A 12,322-nucleotide genomic window follows, 5' to 3' on the forward strand; every position below is an offset into this window, starting at 1 on the left:
GTAAGAGTCAAGAAGACTAAGGAACTGTTTCAAAGTAAAGGAAGCTAAAGGGAGATGACAACTGAATGCAACGAGTGATTTTCCTGGATCCTTTTGCTATAAGTGGCATTATTGGATCAATTGATGAAACTTAAATGGATTCTAAGGAATATACCATCATAATGTATCAATGTAAATTTCCTGATTTGGTGGTTGAATTTGATTACGTAGGAGAATATCCTTATTAGGAAGAAATACACATGAAGGTATTCAGGAGTGAGCAACATAGTACCAAATGATTCAGAAAAAAAATAGTTCTGGTACTATACTTCCAACTTTTCTGAAAATTTATGCTTATTGCAAAGTTTTGAAAACTATATCTATGAAAATCCACCCAAGCATTTGAGTAAAATTGTTTTCAAAATATTCATATAAAATAAATTCAAAACCAATTTTCCACATCTGCTCCATTAATTTACTATTTGATTGGAAAACTAATCACTCATAACTACCTAAAAAGTGATACAATCATTTTTTTTTTCTATTTGACATGATTCATTCAGCAAATAGTCAATGAGTTCATTTTAGGGGAGGTAATAAGGTCACAGCAGAAGATAAAGTAGACTGTCTCTTAGTCTTATTGAGTTTACATTCTGTAGAGGAGATGAACAATAAATAAGAAAAGAAATCATTTCAGACAGTGATTGTGATATGAAGAAAACAATACAAGGCAACGAGAGAGAAAGTGGATAAGGTGGGAGAGTGTGACTTTAAAGAAAGTGGTCAGAGAGGGTCTTCCTGAAAAGGTGATACTCAAATGATGAGAACTAGCCATGAGAAAATCTGGATGAAGACAGTGCAGGCAAGGGAGACACCTCGTACAAAAGCCCTAGGCAAGAAATGCAGGAAGAGAAGAGCAACCAGTGTGTCTGAAAAGCAACAAGCAAGGGGAGATGATAAGAAACAAAGTCCTAATACCAGCTCAACACAGTTAGCGTAAGAGAAGCGATCTTATAGAAGAAAGCCATGTTGGAACTATGAATAACCCTGACTCACTGACCCCTTGGAATCTTTGCTTTAGTTTGCCTAGATTAGTCAGGGTCTGTCTCAGGGGATTTGCAGGCTCTATAGATTTTATGGCCCCTCCCAGATGCAATAAGATGATAACTTTGTTCTTTTAAGTTCTCTAGGAATGTGATGGCCTCTGGACAGAGATTCTATGCTGATATCCATGACAACTGAAAGATCTGATGTGGCAACTCCCAGTCTGCAACACCAGGGGGTTCAACATTTCCTAACCCTCTCCCCTATAACCCACTAGCCTATATAACTGTTTCAAGATTCTATGCCCCACTTAAGATGGTTCTTTCGGAAATTAGTCAGTCATCTTCCCCCTTGCTGGCAAGTTGTAATAAAAAGTCCTTTCTCTCCTACCACCTTGCCTCTTGACTATTGGCATGTCTTGTGGGGGGCAGACAACTCTCCTCTCAGGTGGTAACAGTCCAAGATAAGATGCAGCACTAAAGTTGTGTTGGGCTTTGTGGGCCACATTGAGAAGCTAGACCTTTATTCTAAGGGCAGTGGATAACCATGAAAGGGTTTGACCTTGAATAACCCCTCTTACCTTTAAAAGATTACATTACCCACACTGTAGGACAAATGGACTAGTTGCAGCAATGCAAGAAAATTAGCAAAATGATAAGTTAGGAAGTTATTGTAGTACCAATGGGAATTGATTTGGTGAAAACCAGGTTAACAATTAGAACACACAGAAGTAGACAGACTGGGGAAGTATTTTGGACTTGACAATATTCACAATACACTTTCATAAGATACTATGTATTTTTGGCTCAGCAAATTCTATGTATTTGAAGTAACTTCTGTCTATTTTACTACTTAACTCCTTAATCTTGGCAGGAATAAAGGAGCCTGTAAACCTAGTTAGACCAAAGACAAAACAAATCTAGGGCAAAGTAAAAGTCCGAAAAGAAAGGACTCCTTTTGATATGTGGTTCTTTCAGTAAAAATGGCGGCTTTACTCTAATGTAAGAAGTGCAAAGTAGCATTAGTTTTTGTTCAAAAGAAGTGTTGGTTGACACAAAATGAGCATAAATTTGTCATTGGAAGCAAGAAGGGAGAATATATTCACAACTGAAAAAACAGGAAATGAGATATTAGGAACTACCATAATCTTGGACGTCTATGGGGTGAATTGGGTAGAGAAACAGACAGCTTGAAGAAATCAGAATGTCAGCCCTGGACTTAGGAAATTTTACCAGAGGATACAATTCCACAACTAGCTAAGAAAGGGTGTGTTGAACTATCAGATTTGACTAAAACCTGAAGAAATACATACCTGGAGCCCAGTCCAACCCACAAACAAACTTTGCAATGTCAGTGGTCTGCCCAGATTAATTTTCCTTTCTGAGAGCAGTGTTCTTTGGAAGTAAAAGGATTTAGAATATACCACTGTGAAGGTTTTTTGTTGTTTTTTATTTTTTCTGAACTTCCCTTATCAGTCTAACAGCAGAGCCTCCTAAAAGAATTCATCTGTCATACATGAATCCCCTCCCTAGGAGTTATGTAACCAGGAAAAATTGACTCCTCTCACAGGAGACAAGAAGTTGGCACCAGGATAAGAAATTGCCTAAACAAATATTGTCACAAACCTATCACATCTCCCATCCATTCTCCTAAGGGCCCATTTATCTTTCCTAAAAGTCATATGTTTTCCCATAACTGCCCTTCACCCTCTCCCCTTCCCCTATTAAAATGGCTTTTATGCCCCAAATTCTAACTGCCTCGAGTCACATTTTTCTGTGAACATTCCTGTATGTACTTGAATAAAAATCTGTTTTTTCTCTTGCTAATCTGTCTTTTGTCAGTTTAATTCACATACCCCCAAACATTAAACCTAAGAGGGTAGAGAAAAAGATTTTCCTCCTAAAAGAAGGAACAAAAGAATTTCCTATATAAAAGGAACAAGAGAAAGAATAAAACCTATTCCTCACTCAGTTGTTGTTTGCACAAGATCGATTTATAGATATTTTATACTCCAACTAAATCTTACAAAGAATTTTAAGCAACACTCAACAAAAACACATATAGTAAAATAATAAACTCTCATAGTAATAAATCATTCCTGGGAAAATTTAAGGCATGTGTCGGAAGGGAGTAAAACAAGTATTCAGATCCTAAGTGTCTATATAATTCATTTTCTCTCTAAGGTAGTCAAAGGGAAAAGGGAATTATAGTTGACTTTTTGTTGTTAAAAGGGAGGAATAATGATGCAATGATTCCTCAGAGAAAGCACAATTTTTCTTAGCACTTAGAGTTAAATGGGATTTCCCTAATGGGACATGGAGCCATGTTGTAGGCAGCATCCTTGACAACATTCCCACTGCAAATGTAGTATCAGATTTCATAAGGATGTTTCTTGTAGCATTCCTCCATGAAATGTAGGAATAACAGCTCAAGGGAGGCAATGCTTAACAAAGGGCCAGGGTGGGGCTAACCAGCATCCCTGTTTGCCAAGTATTCTTCTCTATCTTGCTGGTGTGACTCAGCTTCTTAAAGCTTTACCACCCCTGGTTACGTGATCAACAGAGTTCCACAGAAGCTAGAGCAGGAGTTCCCCAGCTCCTCAGAACATAGCAGGTCTTATATTTGGTACATCTTCAAAAGGATATATAAATGACAAGCCCTTAAAGAGGCAGAAGACATGAAAGCACACGGTCTTGCCTGACTGGTATCTACAATGAGTAAAGTACAATTAACATGAGAGGAAGAGAAATTTAACTGAAAGTGTTCTAGGCTAAGACAGTGACTCTAGCTCTGGCTCTCTAAAAGCATGAGCTTTGAAAAGCTCATTTATTTTCCATGCCTCCATCCCTAAAGTATCTAAAATATGCTTTGGGAAAAGTTAGATTTATACAAAGAAATATCAAGAACCAGGGGAAGTGTATTCCTTTCAATCATTAGCCACCACTAATACACTACTTGTCTTCCAAGAAGGAGCAAAGCTACATTCCTAACAAGCAGAGTATACGAACAATTAGCAACCAATTGGAGCAGTTCATTTGAAAATTTGTCACTTCCTAGAGAGTCACAAGTATGAATTAGAAAAAAAAGAATGAATTTGTCCTTGAGACTCAATGAGTTATTTTCTAGAAGGATGCAGGAAAGTCAAAAGTATGGGATATGGAACATTTGACAGATGGTTCTATTTTTGATTATATGCAAAGTGAAGTGTCTCAACAATCAAGAAGTGAAAGAAAAACATTTAACAGGTAATTTTGTCCACATGTTTAAAACCGAGCTGCAAAACTTATTTCTTTTTCTCTAGGTGCTTCCAGGAAATGATTTCTTCTGGTCCACCTTTTGGTAATGAGATAAGGAAAACTGTGTCACTGTCACTTGAAGACTAATTGACCAGTTAGTTGGTCAACCAGTTAGTAGTTCTAGGAAGAAAGAGGTTACTTAAAGGAAAATCAATTAAATGGGTTGCCTCCTTTTGAAGGAAGGTAATAAAGAATCCTGGTTCAAAATATAGATCTGGCGTCAAAATGCCTGGGTTTAAACATTTGCTTGCTAGATGACAAAGAGCAATTTACTCATCTCTCTAAACCTTTGTTTCCTTATCTGCAAAATGGGAATGGTAACTGTAAGTACCTCATCAGGTCATTTTGAAGATTAAAACCATAATTCATGTAAAGTATTTGAAATAGTCTCTGCTTTATAGTAAATGCTCATAAATATTCATTGCAATGATTATACCTTTAGCAGAGTGACTTGGGTTACTAAGCTAGGCACCTCTCCCAAAAGGTGGTTCCACTAAGTCACTACTGAGAAATGTGAAAGGGGAATCTTATGCTGACATAGTTTAAACTAGATCAGAAATTCAATCATTTTCTTTCCCAAAGACTATTATTTATTCTTAAGAAATTTTCTCCCAAAAATCTTTCCCCCTCAAAAAACTCATTTTGACATTTCAAGTGTAGCTTCAATTTATTTTAACTAGCTAAAGAACATTCCATCTTACATAAACACGTTTTAAAAATATAATTAAAAGAAACAATGAGATTCCATAAGGGGAAAGAAGACAATGAAAATGTGTTCATGATCTGAACTTCATAGATTATAGTTGGAATGTTTGTACAGCTGCACTATTTAATTGGTTTACTATCTTGCCAGAATTTTGAGCAATACAAGGGGAAGATTGCTAGACTGTTCTTTTCATCCTGTGGCAAGTCAGGGAAAAATGTCGCAGAAGTAGTCTGGTTTACAGATGGAAGCAACTGGTTTACCTTGAGTTTGGTGGACTGGAGGAAAGAGTAGAAAACTCCAGAACACAGTTGACAGGAACTTCTGCACATTCTGTGCATATCAAGAATGTGGCCATTGGATCCAGAAAACAATGCAACAAAAGTGCAAAAGATCAGACAATAAAGTGAATATAGGAGTAAAATAGGAGCGTGTCTCCTGCTCCCACAATTGAACCCAATTCCCATTTACAGGCAATCTTGAGCCATTTAACCTAGATTAAACCCTCCCCAGAAACCCTAGACTCCAATCTAAAACAAAACTTCCCTCTCTTGAACTCAACAATTTCCACGAACTTCATCCACCTTCCAGATATAAGAAGAGAAATCCACAACTCCCCATGTATACTAGATTGGTGTGTGTGCCAAGTCACTGTTGCTTCCGGGGATAGTAGAGCATTGCTCTCTCCTGAATCCTTGTGTCTCTATATCCAGGTAAGGAAGAGATGATGGAATTCCAAAACATAAAGACCATTCACAGTTAGAGGTATAGCAAAAAGAACCCTGAATTTTGAGTCTGAAGATCTGGGTTCCACTCCTAGCTAGATTACCAACTAGATAATCTTGGGCAAATAGTAAATCCTCTCTAAGCCTGAATCTCCTCAGTTGTAAAGTAGGTACAATAACATCCTACTTAAGAGTTTCTTGAGAGGATAAAAAGAGATAACAAATGTCAAAATTCTAGGTAAACTCTAACATGCCGTCAGAGTTTGCTATGATTGTTTGATAAGGTTTCCAACAACTGTGTTTTATCTCCCTCAAAGAGATTGTGACTTTCTTGGGAACAGGTACTGTTTTCTCATTTCTTTTGTATTCACCCATTTCTTGAGAGATATCTTTGTAGAGTGAGCAGAAAAAACACTGAACTGTATAACTTGGGTTTTGGTTTCTTCCATGAGTCATTTAATCTCTCTGATCCCAGTGTCCTTGGCTCAGAAGTTTATTTTCTCACATAACAGGAAGTCCAAAGTTGATGCATTATTGTCCAAAGCATCAATTTCATCCTAAGGCTGGTCATGAGATGACAGCCAGCAGCAACTGGGGCCACAAAGTTCCTGGTACGCTTTGCCCTTAAGTGTGAAGATGCATCCTTGCCTTAAGTGAACCAATAACAGCCACCTGGGAAACGTCATAGCACAGTAATTGGCTGAAACTATGGTTCTCCATTACAAGGGCACTTTAGAATCACCTAGGAAGTATTTTTTAAAATACCCTGTTCCCATACGCCAGAGACTATGATTCAGTATGTCTGTGGGAGAAGGGGAAGCTGGGGCATCATTTTTTTTTTTTTAAGAACTCTAGATGATTCAAATATGCAGCCAGAGATGAAAAACACCACTTCAGAGTAATTAGAATGCACCTATAAAGCTGGGGGTGGGGATGTTTAGAAGATAAGCAAGAAGTGGATAATGTAGTGGATACAGCTACACAGTATACAGCCCTTTAAATGTTCAACGTGCACATTTGCGCGTTAAACATTCAACAGTAAAGAAAGCTAGTTAATGTTTTTTCTGGCTGCTTAACAAAGAAGGATCATGGCAAACAAAACAAAAGGAAGAGCTAACAGCCGAGTGAAGCATAAAGAACAAAAGCCCCTTTTACTAGTCTCAGACCAACATTCTTATAGGAATTTCTGAGATAGATTAGATATAGATGAGCTATACCAGCATAAAACAGGAAGTTCAATAAGGTCAAAGTTAAGGAGCATAGACCCCAGAGGTCAAGATAAAGTTGTCATTCAGGAATCTGAACAGACAAAGTCAATATCAGGACCCAGGGGACCATGAGTTGACAGTGAACTGACACAGAAGCTATTTCTATTAGGAAAGTAACTGATTCCAGAGAATAAGTGACTCTGAACCCCTAGAAAAGAACCGTCGTGGAAAAGAAATGAGCTGGAAATGGTACGAGAAATGACAGCAGTTGCAGATACCTCTTCAAGTTGAACTGGCTGTCTTCATTGTATAGAAGCAAAGAGAAGAAAAGGAATCTTCCCAAAATAACAAGGAGGCAGAGAGATGAACTACATGAGACCTCTGAATGGGCAAACTCCTCAGTGTTGTGCCCGTAGGAGAATTTTTCTTGTCAAAGTGCAAGGCTTATGACTGGTGAACCAAACATTTGAGATTTAGCCAAAAGGGAATTAAAAGTACAGAAGACTAACAACTCAAAAAACACCCCATGAAACAAATACATGGTAAATGAAGGACGTGAAGAAAAGCAGTACAGATATTCCATTATGCATCAAGAGCAAGATATAAGAGAAGCAATGATGTAAACGTTTTATCAAAATGGCATTACTGAGGTCATTAATGATGTCTGAATGTTGGTAACTCAAGGAGTCTTGGGTATGTAAGCAAAATCACACAGATCACAGTTCTGGCAAAGTTACAAATAGGAAGCACTTGTGCAAACATTATGTGACAATGTCCCTTTGGGAAAAGCATGAGTGTAGTCCAGAAAGAAGTCTATTTGTCCAGTCTAAAGAAGCAGTTAGCTAATTCCTGACCCCTTCTACAGGCACTCCTTTGAATACTTTCAGAGTCAAAACATCAACAGATCCTATCTGGCAGCCATTGATTGAACAACCTTCCAACACACACCACTTAAACACAAACGAGAGTCAGGAAGCCCTTCTGTCTTAATAGAACTTTTTATCTTTCATGTGAGTTCAGTCTCCTGTCTTAGAATTGCATTCACCACAAGTCTTGGAAAGGTTGTTAGTAATGCCTCCTATCCTTCTCCTTAAAAGCTCACTATTCTGTAGTATTTTTCCTCTTTGCAGGGGGGTGGAGGTAGAGGGAGTTTGGAATGAGAAAATTTGATTAATAAAAATAACGTAGCTTTGAAAACAAGAAAGAGAACCGAAAACATTAAAATAAAACAATCTTACACTACAATTCATTCAACCAATATCTATAAGAACCTACGATAAGCCAGACATCATGATAAGGGTTAAGATCATGAAAATATTCTGTTGACCCACTGCAAAAGAGACTAATAGGAATATGCAAACCAAAGCTTGGGAAGGTGATGGTGGAAAGGTATTTAAGCTGAAATGACAGTTCGTGAAAATTCTGCCAGTGGTGTTTTGATGCATTGGAGAGATGAAGGACTGGAAAATGGTGATATATTATTTGTGCCTGTAAATTTAAGTTAGTACATGTAGCATTTGCTCCTTCCAAAATTTTAAATAATTTTCAAATTGGTAAATCTATGTACTTTAAGTTGTTAATATATCCCATGGCACTGAGTCACAAGAATATAGGGCAAAAATTGGCTCCAAATTTATGTCTTTCAAGAAGTCTTCCCTCTTCGGATCACTCTGCAGCTGTCTCCTCGGTGCCCATTTATATTATTTTGTACGAGTGATAGTTATGTTGCAGAAAGTTAAGCCCACAGACTTACAGCAGTTGTGCTCATATCCTGGCTCGAAAACTTACAAGTTGTGTGATCCTAGATTTTCTCAATGAATAATCCTTTAAAAGCCCTTGTTACAGTTCCTGGCACAGGAAAAGTGGACAGTAAATATTAGGTATTATTATTTATGGTTTCTTTATTGTTTTAAATTCTCATGGATTTGTGTCATATTCCTATGTTTGCTCTCAAGAAATTACTGTAAATAACTGCCTTCAAAAATAAATTCCAATGCATTGAAATACAATGATCAAACCTGAATATATTAATTTAAAAATGGCCAGATGTCAGAAATTCAGAGCATTATTGTTATAGTGTGTCAGAAATTCTGAGCATTTTTCTCATATTGTGTTGGGTAGGTAAGATTAGATTTACGCACTACATTGACTTCAGGAGTCTGTGCCTAGATCCATGAACTCTAAGACCTAACATGCTCAGGCCAACCCAGTCACTCATGTGACCCTAATCCTCAAACATCCATAATTTCACTTCCAATAAGATATAAGAAATGAGGGGATAACTTCTGGATACCTGTTTCAGAACTAGAAGAGATGACTATAAAGTATAAACTTCATGATAAGTTTCTGGTACTCTAACCAGACTCCTCCTCTGGAGGGATGGAGGAGGGGATCCAGCCACCTGTACAAAAGGGCACATGTGGAGAGCTCCTGCAGCGCTCATCTTCCCCTCTGAATAGAAGCTCAGGGCTCCCGTGCATCTGTGGTTCACACTGGACCCTGAGACATTTGAATAAACCCAACATGAGATGTTTCTAAAATGAGAAGGCAGTATGGATAACTTCTTGAGGGTCTTGGAAGCATTGCTTAATGAGTCCATGGCCTGTGGGGCCGACAGTCCTTGAAGTGTGAACATCAGCAACTGCAGACAACCGCACCAGGAAGGATGCAGCATTCCGCATCTTAGGAAAGGCCTCCTACCATTTCACTTAACTTCCCAGGAAGGGCTTTTCTTTTTTTATTCCAACAATACTATTTGACACCTGAGCTTCGTAGAGACTTAACTGACAATACATATTGTTTAGTAACCCTGCTATGAAATATGGTAGAAATATAAAGAAAATATACAGCAATATACAGAACGGCATTTCTTTGCCCTTCTCCATGGTTCTAATGAAAACAGAGACACATTTGATGCTGATACAATGTTAGTGAGTCAGCACAGAATTATTTTTTTGTTCATGGAATTGGTGGTGTTTGGGAAAAGAGAGGATTTTTTTTTTTCCAACAGCACAATATTTTGCAGCCATTAATTCATTATTCCATTTAATCCGTGTGCATTCCCTGAGGCTTAGCACAATATTCCTTAAAATCTGTGATAATTGTCAAAGTAATTTAGGTTTAACAGGACATATCTCTGACAGAGCTGGGGGAAAAAAGAACATGAAGGTACAAATAGCTCTTCCCAAAAGTAGAGGTTACCTGCAATAGAATTTAAATTGTACTCCTTATTGCCTCTTCATACATTTTTTTAAAACTTTGGTTCAGAAGATTTTCTTCTTTGCTTTCTTATATTTTTCTTTTTAGAGAGAAAATCGCGGCACACTCTAAAAATATGTTATCATTGGCACATAAGCAATTAACTTTTATTAAACAAATATAGTGGCATTTTAAATTATTACTATCAATGTATGTTAAAGGGGAGGCAATGAATAGTCCTATTAGGAATCACTCAGACTCTCTCTGTAGACACTCTTTTCATAAGTGGTTGAAATGAAAAACCTCTAGGTCTTTCCAGTCTCTTTTTTTTTTTTTTTTTTTTTTTTGCTGAGGAAGATTCACCCTGAGCTAACATCTGTGCTAATCTTCCTCGACTTTATATATCGGTGGGCTCCACAGCATGGCTGAGGAGTGGTGTAGGTCTGAGCCCAGGATCCAAACCCACGAACCTGGGCCACCGAAGTAGAGCGTTCCAAACTTAACCACTATGCCACAGGGCTAGCCCCTAATCATTTTTTTTTAAATAAATTATTTATTAAACTCGCTTGAATGTGATTTTTAGGCAGTGATGTGCTGATAAATGTTTATCATTCGGCTATCATTTGTAATCTTCACCCCTCCTTGTAAATACTCCCACCTTGGCTGATTTCAAGCTATCACCATGATGCCCCCAACACAGTGTTTGGAAGAGGAACACATGACAGGCTCTCACAAGCTGGTATGAACCCACTCTGATACTCCCAAATACAGCCAGCAGGACTGACCTACAAGATGAAGCACGCCCCCAAAATTCAGCCATTATCCAACATCTAGAGAGGTAGGTGAGCATATCCAAAACGATTTTTTCCTCTGCCTCACTGGAAAGTTTTCCAGTAGTCTTCATTTATCTCACATCCTAGTCTAGGAGATACATCAAGAACAGCTAAAAAAAAAGGTGGGGGAGGGGAGGGGAGAGTTCACTCGTCTATAGGATGTCTTAATAGCCCTTATTAGCATTATTATTGACTAGAATAAAGCACTTAGCATAAATCAACCAGGGAATTCTCAAGGATCCCGGAGGAGTAAGTAGGCAATAAGTGTGAACTCCATTTTATAAGAAGGGCAGAGTTTCTGAGAAGATAAGAAATTAAGTTGGGCAATAGAACATTAAGCAGCAAAAATTCTTTTTAGTGGCAGAGTGGAAGAGACCCACTCCTCTGGGAAAAACAAGCCATCTTTATTCCCCTACACACTCCAGTCTTAATACACTTGTTCTAGTTACACTCAACCTGTTCTTCCCAGCAGGCGCTCAGGGACCGGGGGAGTATAAACAATTAGAAGCAGCAGCCTCTGTGAATTTGAATTTTCCTTTGGCCTCCTCAGATACTGTCACCCATCCTAAAAATTTACGGCTAGAATAAAGTGTAGCCTTACGAAATAGGCCACAGTAGTGAGAAATTAAAATTTGTCTTATCCTTCTTGCTGAAAATTCACTGGCCAGAAGAATTTAAAAGCCTTTTTCTCCTCTCCCAGATATGCCTTTGTATTCTCAATTCCCTGGGAGAAAATAAGCCAGTTTTGGTTTCAGATCCATGAAGGTAGATTGAGTTATACAGTCTCAGAGGTGGAAGGCTTGGAAGTTTTTGCCCCAAAAGACCCTGAAGAGAGCTAGATTTCCAGGGACTGGAAGCTGGGGATGACGGCCTCAAGTGGAGGTGGGAGGCTGGGAGCAGAAGACACCTGCACACTGCTCACTCGCGGCATCTAAGAAGCCCCAGAACTTCTGTGTGACTATCAGGATGCTGACAACACACAACTCAGAGGCTCAAGCCAATGTCCCAAGTCAATGTCCCAAGCCCATGTCCCATGGAGGAAGTGACTAGCAATGGGGAACCACCTTCAAATGGGCTACGCAAGCTTAAACAGCAAGCTACACAAACTTAAACACCAGCTTAAACACGTCAGCGACTATCAAGCAGGACAGAGAACAGAGGCCCTCTTGTCCAATTTTTCTGCTTCATTTCAGCCCTCTTGGCTTTTTCGCTGTTCTGAGTGAGGTGGGGGCAGGGGAAGGGTCTCCTGAAAAAACAACTTGCGTTTGACTGTCCTACTAGCCAGGCAGGCAAGGGGAGCCATCCGTATTTCATTTGTTTCAAAATAATAAAGAAA

This window comes from Equus quagga, chromosome 1 (genome assembly GCF_021613505.1).
Source record: "Equus quagga isolate Etosha38 chromosome 1, UCLA_HA_Equagga_1.0, whole genome shotgun sequence".
Classification (NCBI taxonomy): domain Eukaryota; kingdom Metazoa; phylum Chordata; class Mammalia; order Perissodactyla; family Equidae; genus Equus; species Equus quagga.